Source organism: Hemitrygon akajei, chromosome 22, assembly GCF_048418815.1.
Source record: "Hemitrygon akajei chromosome 22, sHemAka1.3, whole genome shotgun sequence".
Lineage (NCBI taxonomy): Eukaryota > Metazoa > Chordata > Chondrichthyes > Myliobatiformes > Dasyatidae > Hemitrygon > Hemitrygon akajei.
In genome coordinates, this window is record NC_133145.1 from 23,954,350 (window position 1) to 23,972,206 (window position 17,857).

The 17,857-nt window shown below is 40.7% G+C and overlaps 1 long non-coding RNA gene across 4 annotated transcripts; it reads right to left on the bottom strand.

Annotated features, from left to right (window-relative positions):
- Positions 1-1,440: 1,440 nt before the first annotated feature.
- LOC140714559 (uncharacterized) lies at positions 1,441-17,500 on the bottom strand. Of its 4 annotated transcripts, XR_012095909.1 has the most exons (5): positions 17,322-17,500; positions 17,014-17,147; positions 16,749-16,893; positions 2,652-2,800; positions 1,441-1,572 (listed from the first exon to the last, which is right to left on the bottom strand). It is a non-coding gene; the product is annotated as an uncharacterized lncRNA (long non-coding RNA). The 4 variants fall into 4 exon arrangements; XR_012095908.1 differs by lacking the exons at positions 1,441-1,572; positions 2,652-2,800 and adding an exon at positions 6,673-6,884; XR_012095910.1 differs by lacking the exons at positions 1,441-1,572; positions 2,652-2,800 and adding an exon at positions 8,823-9,298.
- Between the last annotated feature and the right edge of the window lie 357 nt (positions 17,501-17,857).

Genomic DNA, 17,857 nt, shown 5'->3' on the forward strand with positions numbered 1-17,857 from the left:
GGACCTCTGGAAAAATAATGCACCGTTATGTGCTTCCACCACTAACCAAACACACCCACTGCTGATATAAAAACTGAGTACAGCCTTACCTCGTACAGATGTACCAACAGGCCATGAACTGCACAATGCAGTGAGGTCACAGGCGGGTAGCCGGGTGTCAGGAGGAGGGTGGGGATTTAATGTTAGGTCCATCAGTGAAGTGGGATGGGTGTTCAGAGAAAGCTATCCTCATTGAAACAGTTAAAAAAATTCAACAGTCAGCAAAGCTACAAAGGATTTTAAAGACTAGTTATTTCACTGTTCAGTACTATTAACCAATCAGGAAATATTAATTAAATAGTCTTAAAATTGTTAAAGCACTGCTTCAAAGTTTAATTAAACTAAATTAATAACAGACACTGACATCACAGTTCGACAATGAAATACATTAAGTCAAGCCTTTAGTTAAAAAATGCCTTTGTGCTTCTCTTCTATAAATGAGGGGGAAGGGAAAAAAAGAGAATGACAAACCAACTGGTCTGACATCAGCAACAGGGAAACTGATAGAAAGTATTATTAAAGAAGTTGTACCAGGCAATGTATAAAATAATTAACAGGTTTGAACAGAGTCAGAATGGACTTATGAAAGGGAAATGAAGATTGACAAATCTATTGAGGATGGAACCAGCAGAATAGGACTGTTGATCTGTTGTATTTGAACTTCCAGAAGGTCTTCGATAAGGCACCAAATATCAAGCAAATCCAGAGTCCAGGATATTGGGAGCAATGTATTGGTATGGATTTGAGTATTGGTTGTGGGACAGAGAGTAGGAATAAACAAGCTAATATTGTGTTGCGAGGCTCTGACTAGTGGGGTTCTGCGGGGACTGATGCTGAGCTTCCAGTTCCAATGGCATAGATTAGGTGCAATATATCCAAGTTTGATAACAGTTCAAAACTAGTGATTTCAAGGATATTGACAAGCTAATTGAATGGATGAGGACATTACAGATGTAATATAATGTGGAAAAATCAAAATGGACGATGTTACATCAAAAATCAATACTGCAGCTTTTGTTCCCAGCCGATTGCCTTTCAATAGAGCTTCAGTGGTGAAGAATAAAGTGTACTGTTTAAAAACCTGACCACTACTGGCATAGCAAACTGCCCACAATCAATATTTATTTTATCATTTATTTTCAGGAGTGGGCATTATTGTCGAGAAGGCCAGCATTTATTGTCCATCCCTAATTTCCCCTGCAATATCTTTTTTTGTCTCAATTTAGAATTACTGCATTTGTTTGCCATTTTTATCTGGAAGAAAAACATGACAAATATTCAGAATAGAATTAGAATCAATACACCTTGCTGTCCAATCTCCACCCTAACTTATTTATATTTTTCCTTACCTTACCCACTGAAGAAAATACAAGAGGAGGGTAGACTCATTCCTATGGTGTAGGAGAAATCACCAGGAGCCAGAGTTATCCTTTATCCTATTATCTGATATAATAGCAGAAAAACACCAATAAATACAGCCCGGGTAAGCTCTTACCTTCCAGGCAGGGGGAAAAGTTTGAATCATGATGAAACCTAAACAGGAGGAGGAAAACAGAGAAAATAAAAATCAAGCAGCTAACATTATAACTGAAGACATAAATCAGTACTTTGTTTTTTACAGAGTGAATAAATCTACAAATACAACTTGCCATATTGTCTACTCTTGATGCAAAATTTGAGAAGTTTATATTACATGCATTATGAAATAAAATTTGTTGGAAATAGCTTCAAAACAAACATTTATTTTTAATATACTAAACAAGAATGCATGCACTCCTAAAGCTGTAAACTTCACAGCATTGATACATGAATTTCAGTCATGAAATACACTCAGAGCTTATTACAACACTATAGTGCATTTGTCTGTTTTTGCTAATAAATACTATTCATTAGATAACTTATGGAACTTAGAAAACTTGCTATGGTGCAACAGAAGTTGAAATGCTGAGAATAGAGGAGAGCAGATGTGAAGTTACTCTGTACATACGGTAAATAAACATTGCATAACGTGGACACAAGTAAAGTGCAACCTTCTCATCTGCAAACCACCATCTTCTAACTAAGGAGTAAATTCCCACAAAAATTTGAAGACGTGTGGTAAACTATGTGTATACCTGTCTGGACACGCCCCTCTGCTGACTGCTCCTGTGGCTCCTCCCACAGACCCCAGTATAAAGACGATTGGAGGCACTGCTCCTCCCTCAGTCTCCAAGATGTCATGGTCACGTTTGCAGCTAATAAAAGCCTATCTTTTGCCTCCTGTCTCCGAGAGTTATTGATGGTGCATCAACATGATTATACATTTTATTTTACAGTATATTGTGCATTACATTAATGATACTTTTTTAAAATGCTTAAGATTTTGGTTGTGCTGAAATAGCAGATTCTTTGGAATTCTGGGTGTGATTTCAGTTACACTGCTTAAAGTAACTTTTTTTAGATGTTACACAGTATACTGTAATAAACATTTCAGTGAACCAGGAACATTGGAAGAAAGTGTAGAAACCAGAGCTCCAGTGAGTGGAAAGAGAGTGTGTAAACTGAAACCTGGGGAGGTGGGAAGGGAGTGGAACGGAAGCTCATGAATAGACACACAGTGCAGGAAACAGTACCTGGTGAGCCGCATACCAAAATACTGGCAACTCCTAATTGTCAGATAACAGATTATTGGAGTTTTACTGCACGTGAACCAACATCAATGAGAAATACCGCGTTGAGCAGCACACAAAATGCTGAAGGAACTCAGCAGGTCAGGCAGCATCTGTGGAAATGAAAAAAAGAGTTGATGTTGCAGACCAAGACCCACGTTGAGTTACATTTCATATTCTCTTGTGCTCATGGAAGCATTGATGTTAACAGTGAAGAGACTGCACATGAGTGTGGGAGAGATAAAAAATAATTAAAGTGTGTATAAGACCAGTAAATACAATGCTGAGATGTTCATTGTGTCAGGAAAAAATTACACCTTTTGTCTTTTTTTTTTAAACAGAAAATAGTAGGATTAAGTAGCTTAAAAAACCATTGCAAGAACCAAATGTTTCAGGAGAAAATAAAAGGGTCAACCTAATTGATGAAGGTTTGTAGATACACATTCATCAGACAATAGCTTTACATTTTACAGCAATCTGGTTGTCACTTCTAATGATGCAGATTAATATAGATCCCCTTGTTGCTGAGGTGAGACTGAACTCGTGATCAACCGATCGAGGTAGCAATTAGAATGTTACTTCCCAGGAAGTCTGAGGTTAGAGGGATGCTGTCTACATTACTGGAGTCATTAGGAGAAACTAGATTTTGACTTTTGTAAAAGTACATCTAGATGATTAGAGCCTACAGAAGGTAATGCTAAATTAAAACAAAATACAGGAGACCTAAAGCAAGGAAATAATGTTTAAATACCAATAATCTTAACTCAAAGAAAACTACTTATTATAGTTAGAGAAGAAGATATGTGGGAAATAAGGATTTGAAATCCTTGGAAATGAATGACCTTAAGTCATAGAAGAATTAGGCCATTCAGCCCATTGAGTCTGCTCCTCCATTCGATCATGGTTGATTTATTTTTGCCCTCTCAACCCTTCTGCACTGTAATCTTTGACACACTTGCTAATCAAGAATTTATCAACATTTGCTTTAAATATACTCTATGACTTGACCTCCACAGCTATCTGTGGAAATGAATTCCATAGATTCACCACCTTCTGACTAAAGAAATTCCTCATTGCCCCTGTTCTAAAGAGATGACCTTGTTTTCCAAGACTGTGCCATCTAGCCCTAGTCTCTCCCACTACTGGAAACATTCCGTCCAGTACTTTCAATATTCACTGCAGATCACCGCTCATCCTTTAAAACTATGCTTAGTAACGAACCAGAAGCATCAAATACTCATTATATGTTAACCCTTTCATTCCAGGTTTATTCTTGTAATCCTCCGCATCCTCTCCAATACTATCACATGCTTAGACATGAGGCCCAAAACAGCTCACCATACCCTAAATATGGTCTGATAAATGCCTTACAAAGCCTCAGTATTACACCATTGTTTCTATATTCTAGTTGTATTGAAATAAAAGCTAACATTGTACTTGCCTTCCTTACTACTGACTCGACTGGCAACTTAACCATCCTGCACCAGGACTCCCAAGTTCAAGCTGAAGTTTATGGTCATCTGACTGTACATATATACAACCAAATGAAACACAGTACACTCTCAATACATATATCACACACAGCACATAAAACAGGTTATTACCACAAATAGGGTAATAAAATATAATGCAAAATGCATGTGAAGCACACAGCAAAGGTGAACAGTAAACAGCTCGCTGCTTTGCGTATGAATTCACTCACATTTAGAAAAATACCTACATCGTTATTTGTTCCACGACAGTGCATGAACATATAGTTCCCTGCACATTCCATCTGCCACTTCTTTGCTAATTCTCCCAAGCTGTCCCTTCTGCAGATCCTCTGCTTCCTCAGCACTACTCCTCCTCCACCTATCTTTGTATTATTTGCAAATTAGGCCACAAAACAATCAAATTCATCATCTAGATCGTTAACAGGTAACATAAACAGTAGCAGACCCGACACCAACCCCTGCAGAACACCACTAGTCACTGGCAGCCAACCAGTGAAGGCCCATATCATTCCCAATCATTGCCTCTGCTAGTCAGCCAAACATCTTTCCATGCTAGTACCTTTTCTGTAATACCATGTGCTCCTATCTTCTTTAGCAGCTTCATATGCGGCACCTTGTCAAAGGCCTTTTGAAAAATCCAAGTCAGCAACATCAACTGACTCTTCATTGTCTATCCTACCTCCTATTTCCTCAGAGAGTTCCAACAGATTTGTCAGGGAAGATTTTTCATTAAGGAAAACAGAATAACTTTGACCTGTTTTATTGTGTGTCTTCAAAACCTAATCCTTGATAATAGACTCCAACATCTTATCAACCACTGAGGTCAGGGTAATTGGTCTATAAATTCCTGTCTTTTGCATCATTCCTTCTTAAAGAGTGGAGTAACATTTGCAATTTTCCTGCCCTTTGAACCATTCCAGAATAGAATGATTCTGGAAATGCCACTACTAATGCCTCCATAATCTCTTTAGCAACGTATTTGAGAACCCTGGGGTGTAGTCCATCTGGTCCAGGTGACTTCGCTACCTCAAGAACTTTCAGCTTCCCAAGCACCTTCTCCTTATTGATAGCAACTGCACTCACTACTGCCCCAACACTCTGGAATTTCTGGCATACGGATGCTGTCTTCCACTTTGTAGACTAAAGCAAGATACATATTGACTACATCCACCATTTTCATGTTTTCCATCGTTACTTTTCCAGCATCTTCTCCTGCAGTCTGATGTCCATTCTTGCCTCTCTTTTTACTCTTTACATATCATATTATTGGCTAGCTTACCTTCATACTTTATCCTTTGTCCCTCTTTGCTTTTTAGTTGCCTTTTGTTGTTGTTTCTTTTTAAAGCTTCACAATCCTCTAACTTTTGCTATATTCTATGCCCTCTCCTTTGCTTTTATTCTGTCTAGGATGCTGCTTCTCCTTCAGGATGAAGGGACCTTGCAACACCCAAATTTCTCCCAGAATCTCCTGCCATCATCCCCGCTTTCCTAGCAACATTAACCAGCTCCTCTCTTAGGTTTTAGATTAGACTGGTTTTATTTGTCACAGATGCATCAAAACATCGGAATATACAGTATAGTGAAACATGTTGTCTGTAGCAATGACCGGCACAGTCCCAGGTCGTGCTCTGGGCATCCTGCATGTGTCCCTATGTTTCTAGTGCCAATGCAGCATGCCCACAACATACTAACCAAACCCATACATCTTTGGAATGTGCGAGGAAACCCACACGGTCACAGGGAGAATATATAATCTCCTTAGAGACAGCAGTGGGAATTGAACCGCTGTCGCTAGCACTGTAAAGCATTGGTTAGCTTTCCTCAATTGTAATACCGATGCATCTGGTTTTAGCTTCTCACTCTCATATTGCAAGGTGAATTCTATTATATTTTGATCAAAGGGTTCTTTTATCTTAAGTTCCCTAATCAAATCTGGTTCATTGCATGCCACCAAAGTCATAACTGGCTTTTCCCTAGTAAGGTCAACAACAAGCTGCACAAAAAGCGATCTTTAATTCTATAAATTCCTTCTCCTGGGATCTAGTGCCTACCTGATTTTCCCAATTTCCTGCATACTGAAGTCTTCTATGATCACTGTAATATTGCCTTACCTACAGTATATATCCTTTTTGAAATTGGAGAAACTGTAATGCACTCAATATTCTTTCAATCAGAAGGCTTTGTCAACAGCTTATCACCATACCAGTCCTGGCACTGTTCCATCAGAGACATTTGCTTACCACCATCACTGCAGTTTAGTGCTAATTGGATTTCTTTCTTTCCCAGTCTTTGATCTGAATCATTAATTATGTCATGCTCTCCACAAATGCTACCCAACCTGCTGAATGTTTCCAGTATTTTGGGTCCAACACCTACATTTTTTTAAACTTTCTTTTCCACCTCATGATATTGCTCAGTGTTGGACATGTTCAAGATCTGCTATTTGCTATTCTTTTGACACGAGGAGGCACACAGAACAAAAAAAAAGGTGAATTCTTGATTTTTATTCCCATTTTCTCAGGGTTGAAATTGGACCATGTGTTATCGATAGAACATGTGGTACGGTCTCAAATTTATTGATATGAAACTTCTCTGATTACAAGTTAAACAGCTGGCACCCTCTACATGGCTTCTAGGATTGTGGATTCTGCAATCAACTGGAAGTCTCCTTAACAATCAGAGTGGGGAGTGACCAGTTCAGCATCTAAGCCAAGAAATATAAAGTAGAATTTAATATCAAATTAGGTAAGGAGAATAAAACTTAGGAAGACAAAAAATATCTTAGTTAAAGACCAAAAAAAAATGTGAATAAAACTGAAGAAAGGTCTCAGCCCGAAAAATTAACTATCTATTCATTTCCATAGATGCTGCCTGACCTGCTGAGTTCCTCTGGCATCTTGTGTGTGTTACTGTGAATAAAACTCATCTTTAAATCTCCATCAATAACTAAAATGTTTAAGCATCCATGAAAAGTTTACCTATACTGAAAAGTACAAAGGACAGGCTCTGACTCTGTTTACTGAGTTAGTTTGTATGTAACATGCAAATACAAGAGCTTTTATGTTGCACTTAAAGAGAGAGCCGAGCAGAAAGAGCAGCCTTATGTCTCAAATAGAAATTTGGATTTTTGTGATTAACTTTACATTAGCCCTGCCTGGTTATTATACACTCAGTGGCCACTTTATTAGGTACACCAGTACATCTCCTCGATAATGCAAATATCTATTCAGCCAATCATATGGCAGAAACTGAATGCATAAAATTAGGTTCAGTTGTTGTTCAGACTAAATATCAGAATGGGGAAGAAATGCGATCTAAGTGACTTTGACCATGGAATGATTGTTGGTGCCAGATCCGATGGTTTGAGTATTTCAGAAACTGCTGATTTCCTGGGACTTTCATGAACAATATTTTTGGAGTTTACAGAGAAAAGTGCCAAAAACAAACAACAAAAAAAATTCAGTGAGCTGAGGCTCTATGGACAAAAATGCCTTGTGAAGGAGAGAGATCAGAGGAGAATGGCCAGACTGGTTCAAGCTGGCAGGAAGGCAATAGTAACTCAAATAGCCACAATTTACAACAGTGTTGTGCAGAAGAGCATCTCTGAATGCAAAACTCATTGAATTTTGAAGTGAATGGGCCACAATAGCAGATCATGAACACACCTCCTGTACCCGATAAAGTGTATAATTAGAGTGTTTAATCTGTGCATAAATAATTTCAAAGTTTCAGAGTACACTTACTATTAAAGTATGTATATTGTCTACAACATTTACTATTAAAGTACGTATATTGTATACATTTACTATTAAAGTATGTATAATGTATTAAATCCTGAGATTCATCCTCTTGCAGGCAACCACAAAAGCAATAAACATCACGGAACCTATTTAAAGAAAACATCAAACTCCCAATGTGCAAAAAAAAACAAAAACAAATTGTGCAACAGCAAAAAGTGAGCAAATAACACAAAGAATATTAAACATCAAACTGCAGAGTCCTCGAAACAGTCCAGGAGCCACAGCTACTGATTCAGATCAGTTTAATGCTGTGTCGATCACTGCAGACCTCAGCCAATTCTGCGCCAAAGCACCTCGATCAAATTGCGTAAATAGCAAAGAAAAAGGTAACCAGAAAAACATGGAACACGAACAGCAAAGTCCTCCAAAAATGTGTCCACAACTGTGGAGTGCATTCAGTGCTGAGGGCATTAAACATCAAACTGCAGAGTCCCCCAGAAGAAGAATCCTACAGCACATACTACACCAAGGCAACTGAGCCAGCAGCTTCCTCTGGCAACAGAGACAGAGGGAAATCGGTCAAACACAGGCAGACACTGCTGAACACTCACTCCTCTTCCGCTCTCGTCCTCATCAATTTCAATCTCGTTCGATGCATTAATTGGCAAGGATTAACGGAGCCGACCATGGGTTTGCATTCTGCCATTAGGAAACGATAGCCACACACTCTGCACTCAACGTCACCCAATTCCCCCAGGAGATGGCAGAAGCACCAGATCACTTAGCTGACCCAAAAGTACATAAACAAAATGGAAATTATGGGCTGTAGTTGCTCGCAGTTCAGGAAAAGAAGCATATTTAAAAGTAGTTTAGTGAACTGTCTGCAGGATACCGCTGCTGGTGCCATCTTGTCAAGCCATTCTTTTAACTATTTAGTCACCAAAACAGATTAATAAGGATCAGCTACTAAATTGCATGGATTCTAAAAACATACAAGTTATAGTTTTCTGAAGCTTTTGAAGAAAATGAAACTACCTTACTCCACTACAATCTCTGTACACAGTTGCGAAAATTAAAAATCTTAAAACAAAAACAGCTAGACCTGAACTGTGCCGCTCTATTTCATTGTAGATTGGATTGACACTACACCTACCACCAATCATCACCACCTTCCACTTATTTACACATCTGCAACATGATTTGATTCTGTTCCCACTTAAGGCTGTTAAGGATTTTGAGTTCCCTGTTTTGTTCAAAGAAGATAATACTGTATTACAGATAAATAGGTGGTCATTGATGATGGGTGATAGAAGTAACTTGAAGTCCACTTGCATCTGTTACATCTGTTTGTCTTGTTTTCCATCAGTGGTGTTCGGAACTGAAAGATCAATGCACAAAATATAAAAGCCCCTTTCCCCAATTCTATCATTGGTGTCAAGAGTTTTCAGTCATATTGACACTCAACTCTGGGAATCTGGTTTAAACATCAAAGATAGCTATTCTTTACTTGCAGAAACATTCTGGTAAAATAATTGGAACATTAGAAATAGGAATAAGAATAGGTGGTTAGGCCCCTCATACATATTTGGAGGTCAATATATTTGAAGCTGATCCAATCTTGTCAGCTGACTTTCCTACCTGTTCCCCATAACAGCTGGCTTCCCATTAGTGTAAAACATGTTTCTCCCAGTCAGTTCTGCTTGCTTCTCCACAACGTTTACTCGGCTCCACACTGAACTGAGGATGGTCTGTGTCTGAGAGGGCTCCACAACGTTTACTCGGCTCCACACTGAACTGAGGATGGTCTGTGTCTGAGAGGGCTCCACAACGTTTACTCGGCTCCACACTGAACTGAGGATGGTCTGTGTCTGAGAGGGCTCCACAACGTTTACTCGGCTCCACACTGAACTGAGGATGGTCTGTGTCTGAGAGGGCTCCACAACGTTTACTCGGCTCCACACTGAACTGAGGATGGTCTGTGTCTGAGAGGGCTCCACAACGTTTACTCGGCTCCACACTGAACTGAGGATGGTCTGTGTCTGAGAGGGCTCCACAACGTTTACTCGGCTCCACACTGAACTGAGGATGGTCTGTGTCTGAGAGGGCTCCACAATGTTTACTTGGCTCCGCAGTCAACTGAGGCAGAGACTATGACCTGCTTCATGACTGAGGACTCACTTTTGTTCTGAATGCTATTTGATTACTTTTATTGTTTGCATGATTTGTTTTTTTTTCTCTCTGCACATTGGGTCTTTGATAGTCTTTTTTATATGGGTACTTTTCTTTGTTTTATGGCTGCCTGTAAGGAGACAAATCTTGTGTAACGTATATATATTTGATAATAAATGTACTTTGAACTTAAATACCTTAGAGGAATGATCCTCTTAGGGTAGAAAATTCCAAAGATTCATTGCACTCACTGAAGAATTTTTTTTTCATCTCAGTCCTGAATAACAGATTCCTTACATTAAGGCTACGACTTCTGACTCTAGACACCCCAGTCAGGGGAAAAATCATCCCTACATTTACCTCGTCAAGCCACATAAGGATTTTGTATGTTTCTTTGAGATCATCTCTCATCCCTCTGGATTTGAATGAGTCTCAGCCCATTCTCCTTAACCTTTCCTCAGAAAGGTTCCATCTCAGATCAGGTGCAGGTTACTCTCGAGAGGGAGGGCAAGAACCCAGATTTTGTGGTCCATGTAGGGACCAACAACGTGGGTAGGATGAGTGAGGGGTTCCTGCATAGTGACTTCAGGGAGTTAGGTGCAAAGCTGAAGGGCAGGACCTCCAGGGTAACAATCTCAGGATTGCTACCTGTGCCACGTGTGAGTGAGGCAAGGAACAGAAGGATTAGGCAGATTAATACGTGGCTGAGAGGATGGTGCAGGAGGGAGGGCTTCAGGTTTTTAGATAATTGGGCTTTGTTCCAGGGAAGGTGGGATCTGTTCCGACGGGACGGTTTACACCTGAACTGGAGCGGTACTAACATTCTTGCAGGAAAGTTTGCTAGTGCTTCTCGGGGGGGGGGGGTTTAAACTAAATTTGCAGGGGGCAGGGATCCAGAATGCGAGAGAGGATAGCAAGATGAAGAATAAAGGACAGGTGGGGACTACACGGTTCCGGAATATTAAGTGTGTAGTAGAGGAAGGTGGGGCGGAACAAGTGATAAGGAGGACACATGTACAGAGGGATGGTCTGACGGAACATGGAGTTAAATGTGCAGAAAGAATAAGTAAATTTAGGAATGACAACAAAATTCAAGGGGCGTATAGCCCGATGGGAGTTCGGGGAGCTGGGTTAAGCACAATAGGCAGCGATTTAAACAGAGAGAGGAGAAATGGGCTAAAAATTCTATATCTGAATGCACGTCAGAAATAAGGCGTATGAGCTTGAAGCTCAGGTGCAAATGGGTAACTATGATGCTGTTGGGATAACGGAGACATGGCTGCAGGGAGATCAGACCTGGGAAATGAATGTACAAGGGTATACGTGCTATTGTAGGGACAGAAATGTGGGCAGAGGGGGTGGGGTGGCCCTGTTGGTGAGGAATGCAATTCAGTCCTTTGCAAGGGGGGACATAGGATCAGGAGAAGTAGAGCCTGTGTGGGTAGAACCGAGGAACAGTAAGGGCAAAAAGACCCTAATGGGTGTTGTCTACAGGCAACCAAACAGTAGCATGGATATTGGGTGCAAGTTGAATAGGGAGTTAACATTGGCATGTGGCAAAGGTAATGTCGCAGTAGTTATGGGGGATTTCAACATGCAGGTGAACTGGGAGAATCAGGTTGGTGCTGGACCACAGGATATGGAGTTTGTAGAATGCCTACGGGATGCATTCTTGGAACAGCTTGTACGAGAGTCGACCAGGAACAAGGCTATTCTGGATTTAGTGTTATGTAATGAACAGGATTTGATAAGCGATCTTGAAGTAAAGGAGCCATTAGGAGGTAGTGACCATAAAATGATAAGTTTTTATCTGCAATTTGAGAAGGATAAGGGTAGATCGGAGGTGTCAGTGTTGCAGTTGAACAAAGGAGACTATGGAGCTATGAGGGAGGAGCTGGCCAAATTTAACTGGACGGATATCCTAGCAGAAAAGACAGTGGAACAGCAATGGCAGGTATTCTTGGGAATAATGCATAAGGTGCAAAATCAGTTCATCCCCCGGAGAAGGAAGGATTCAAAGGGGGGAAAGGGGCCACAGTGGTTGACAAAGGAAGTCAGAGATTGCATTGCATTAAAAAAAAGGAAGTATGACAGAGCGAAGGTGAGTGGGAGGACAGATGATTGGGAAATTTTTAAGGAACAACAGAACTTAACTAAAAAGGCAATACGGGGAGAAAAAATGAGGTACGAACGCAAGCTGGCCAGGAATATAAAGGAGGATAGCAAACGCTTTTTTTAGGTATGTGAAGAGGAAGAAGATAATTAAGAACAATGTTGGGCCCTTGAAGAATGAATTGGGTGAAATTGTTATGGGAAACAGAGAAATGGCAGAAGAATTTAATGAGTACTTTAGATCTGTCTTCACTAAGGAAGACACAAGCAATCTCCCAGATGTATGGATGGGCCAAGGACATAGGGCAACAGAGGAAATGAAACAGATTGACATTAGGAAGGAAACGGTGATGAGTAGACTGATGGGACTGAAGGCTAACAAATCCCCAGGTCCAGATGGTCTGAATCCTAGGGTACTAAAGGAGGTGGCCCTGGAAATTGCGGATGCATTGGTAATCATTTTCCAATGTTCCTTAGATTCAGGATCAGTTCCTGAAGATTGGAGAATGGCTAATGTTATCCCACTTTTTAAAAAAGTGAACAGAGAACTATCGTCCTGTCAGCCTAACATCAGTAGTGGGGAAGATGCTCGAGTCCATTATTAAAGATGAAATAGTGGCATATCTAGATAGCAGTGATAGGATTGGGCCGAGCCAGCATGGATTTACCAAGGGCAAATCATGCTTGACTAATAGACAATAGACAATAGGTGCAGAAGTAGACCATTCGGCCCTTTGAGCCTGCACCACCATTTTGAGATCATGGCTGATCAATTACTATCAATACCCGGTTCCTGCCTTGTCCCCATATCCCTTGATTCCCCTATCCATAAGATACCTATCTAGCTCCTTCTTGAAAGCATCCAGAGAATTGGCCTCCACTACCTTCCGAGGCAGTGCATTCCAGACCCCCACAACTCTCTGGGAGAAGGTTTTTCCTTAACTCTGTCCTAAATGACCTACCCCTTATTCTCAAACCATGCCCTCTGGTACTGGACTCTCCCAGCATCTGGAACATATTCCCTGCCTCTATCTTGTCCAATCCCTTAATAATCTTACATGTTTCAATCAGATCCCCTCTCAATCTCCTTAATTCCAGCGTGTACAAGCCCAGTCTCTCTAACCTCTCTGCGTAAGACAGCCCAGACATCCCAGGAATTAACCGCGTGAATCTACGCTGCACTTCCTCTACAGCCAGGATGTCCTTCCTTAACCCTGGAGTCCAAAACTGTACACAGTACTCCAGGTGTGGTCTCACCAGGGCCCTGTACAAATGGAAAAGATTTCCTTGCTCTTGTACTCAATTCCCTTTGTAATAAAGGCCAACATTCCATTAGCCTTCTTCATTGCCTGCTGCACTTGCTCATTCATCTTCAGTGACTGCTGAACTACTGGAGTTTTTCGAGGATGTAACCAGGAAGTTAGACAAGGGAGATCCAGTGGATGTAATGTACCTCGATTTTCAGAAGGCATTTGATAAGGTCCCACATAGGAGATTGGTGGGTAAAATCAGAGCTCATGGCATTGGGGGAAGATATTGACATGGATAGAAAACTGGTTGGCAGATAGAAAGCAAAGGGTAGCGGTGAATGGGTGTTTCTCGGAATGGCAGGTGGTGACTAGTGTGGTGCCACAGGGCTCGGTATTGGGATTACAGCTGTTTACGATTTACATCAACGATTTAGATGAAGGCATTGAGAATAACATCAGCAAGTTTGCTGATGATACTAAGCTGGGTGGCAGTGTGACATGTGATAAGGATGTTAGGAGAATTCAGGGTGACTTGGATAGGCTGAGTGAGTGGGCAGATACTTGGCAGATGACGTTTAATGTGAATAAGTGTGAGGTTATCCACTTTGGGAGTAAGAACAGGAAGGCAGATTATTATCTGAACAGTGTAGAGTTAGGTAAGGGAGAAATACAAAGAGATCTAGGAGTCCTTGTACATCAGTCACTAAAGGTGAATGAGCAAGTGCAGCAGGCAATGAAGAAGGCTAATGGAATGTTGGCCTTTATTACAAAGGGAATTGAGTACAAGAGCAAGGAAATCTTTTCCATTTGTACAGGGCCCTGGTGAGACCACACCTGGAGTACTGTGTACAGTTTTGGTCTCCAGGGTTAAGGAAGGACATCCTGGCTGTAGAGGAAGTGCAGCGTAGATTCACGAGGTTAATTCCTGGGATGTCTGGACTGTCTTACGCAGAGAGGTTAGAGAGACTGGGCTTGTACACGCTGGAATTAAGAAGATTGAGAGGGGATCTGATTGCAACATATAAGATTATTAAGGGATTGGACAAGATAGAAGCAGGAAATATGTTCCAGATGCTGGGAGAGTCCAGTACCAGAGGGCATGGTTTGAGAATAAGGGGTAGGTCATTTAGGACAGAGTTAAGGAAAAACTTCTTCTCCCAGAGAGTTGTGGGGGTGCAGAATGCACTGCCTCAGAAGGCAGTGGAGGCCAATTCTCTGGATGCTTTCAAGAAGGAGCTAGATAGGTATCTTATGGATAGGGGAATCAAGGGATATGGGGACAAGGCAGGAACCGGGTATTGATAGTAGATGATCAGCCATGATCTCAGAATGGCGGTGCAGGCTTGAAGGGCCGAATGGTCTACTTCTGCACCTATTGTCTATTGTCTAAAACTACTTTTGTAATCTAAAGTTCAACTCAATCACAATGCCTTCAGCTGCGTCCCTTAAATAAAGACCATTACTGAATAACATTCATTTCCAACTCCTGTAGTCATATTCAGCTGAGAAACAATTGGCTTAGTGCAGGGGTTCCCAACATTTTCTATGCCAAGAAACAACACAATTAAGCAAGGGGTCTGTGGATCCCATGTTGGGAACCCTTGGCTTAGTGCAAATGTTTTGGACTTTAAAGAACAAGAATGTATAAAGAAGAGTGAAATCCTGATAACCCATTGATTTTAATTTACATCTGTTATTATTATTTATTACTTTATCATTCTTATACCAACATAATATTTCCTTCTGTGGATCAGTTAACTGAAAGTCACCACATTTTAAACTGGTGATACAGGACAAAAAGCATTGAGACATTAAAGTCAGGCAAAAGTGCTGAAGTCACAGAAAGTATATTAGGGCAAGTGGTTTGAAATCATTTCTGGGAGGTAACGTTACACCATTTCAACTTCTTGCAGCCTGAAATATAATTACAGCAAATGCAAAGCAAGATTATTCAAACTTCCCAGCTGATTTCAGGCACAGTAGAAAGCATTTTAAATGTCACTTCTGCATTTTGTTTTTAAAGAGTGATAGTAGAAGCCTGTTCTGCTAATATCATGATGTTATCAGCATTTAGATAATACATAGTGACACTTACATCACACTGACAAGGACAGATATACATTTCTCCTCCTGATGAAATGGCCAACAATACAGCAACCTGCAAAATCTTCTCTACATTGACCAGATATCATCTCCAAAAAGAACTTGTGGCACAATTTTGTCCTAAATCAACCTCCTTTAATTGTTAAGCCCTTCCGGAAGAGGCAAAACCCCACGTGAAATTTTTGGGGTCGTCCACTGTACCGGGTGCAGCCTCCTTACATTTGTGAGATCTGACATAGACTGGTGGACTCTCTTGTCGAGCACCTCAGCTCCATTCACGAAAAGCAAAATTTCCTGGTGGCCAACTAATTCAACTCCTATCCCCATTCTTGTTCTGACATGCCAGTCCTTGGCCACTTCTTCTGCTATGATGAGGCAACTCTCAGGTTGGAGGAGCTACACCTCATATTCCACCTAGGAAGCCTCCAATCTAAAGGCATGAACATCGATTTCTCCAACTTCCATTAATTTTCTTCCTTCTCCCCCTTCCCTCTTCTTCATTTCCCCATTCTGGGCTCTTACCTCTTCCCACTTGTCTAACACCTCCACCTTCCCTTTCTCCCCTTTCTCCACTCTCCTCTCCTATCTGATTCCTCCTTCTACAGTCCTTTGCCATTTCTACTTACTACTTACCAGCTTCTTACTTCATCTCCCCCTTCTCCGTGTGGCGCCTGGCTTAACCCATATTTACGCACGCACACGCACACATCTTCACCTGTCCTTTCCAGTACTGATGTAGGGTTTTGGCCAAAAACATCGACAGTTTATTCACCTCCGTTGAAGCTGCCTGACCTGCTGTGTTCCTCCAGCATTTTGTGTGTGTTCTTTCTTTCATGTTTGTTTTCTTGCTACAGTTTATTGGATGACTCAAACTAGTATAAATTGTCAGAGGTAATCTGTTTACTGTTCTAGTACTAAATGGTGCATAATACTCGCTGCATCATTAGCAATTTAAATAAAATTCCCAATATGCAACAGAACTGATATTAGCAGTCGTTTCAAATATAAACAATTATAACATTATTAGTGGGGGGTTGCCTAATAATGTGGTCAACATATGTCTGAAGTTTAAGCAGCAGTGGGAGAAATGTTATATTAATAATGTGCTTCTTAGTTTTGTCAATAGTACATTTTAGCCGAATATTTATGTTTTAACAAATTCACTGAACGTCCCAAGAGGAACTGGTATTTTACCGTTATACAAGCCACGTGTTTCGCATCGTTGTCGGGAATGCTGAAAATCACAATGTTGCTGTTAGTCATCGAGTCTCTACATCAGCTGCAAAACGCATATTCTGTTATTTGGGGTAATGTTCAAGTGCATCTGAACATTTTCCACCTAGAACAAACAGGACAATATTAATATTCGATTTAATTTGCTTTTTCGAAAGTGCTGTATAACTTATACTTCGTGCAGTTCTCTAATTAGAGTTCATCACACACACACACACACACACACACCTTGTCTTTTGAATTTCGAAGAGATTTTCACCCACACACATGGTTCCAGACACATTTCGCGGCCCCTGGAGACTGCAGACAACCATCGAACCTGATGTCGCATATGGCTGAGGTACCCCAGCTCGCCGGGTTCTGTTCAACACAAATACGAGAACATTTTATTAGCTATACGTTAGAAAGCCCTGACAAAAAAGAAAGTTTCTAACCAATTCACTTCTGACTGGCGGATCGCAGTTTCGTGCAGCGTTTAAATCAACAAAGCCCGAGATAGCGCAACACGTCCTTAAAATATCTTTAAAAACTCACACGTCCCCAGATTCAGTGTTCTTAATCACTTTCCCCGCATCATTTGGCAATTAGGTAATTATACGTTTACTTCAGCACTTCCTCGAGCTGTGATTCTCAGCGACAGCATTGGTCTTTTCCCAGATGCCGTCTGTATTTTCCATCAACCTGTTTAGTCACATCTCATGTAACCGAGTGGAGACTAATCTCCTCGCTTTTCGCATGTACAGCAAATTAACCCTCTACATATGGTAATAAATAGGTTTCGATTATCAACGAAGAAAAACAGATGTCATATTTGTGCCTAATACTATTAATAGCTTGTCAAATATCCACTAATTCAATTAGCTACTATATCTGCCTAGGAAGGACTGAGAGAATCATATCGTGTTTCCAATGTAAGACTCTTAAAATACTTATTGTCCAATGTCCATGTCAATATGAATGTCAAATCGATTAAGTTTAATTAAATAAATGATTTTGTCAACTCTGTACATCATCATAACATTATTTTATCTGTGTGTGTGGGGGGGGGGGGGGTGGATTCATTGTTCACA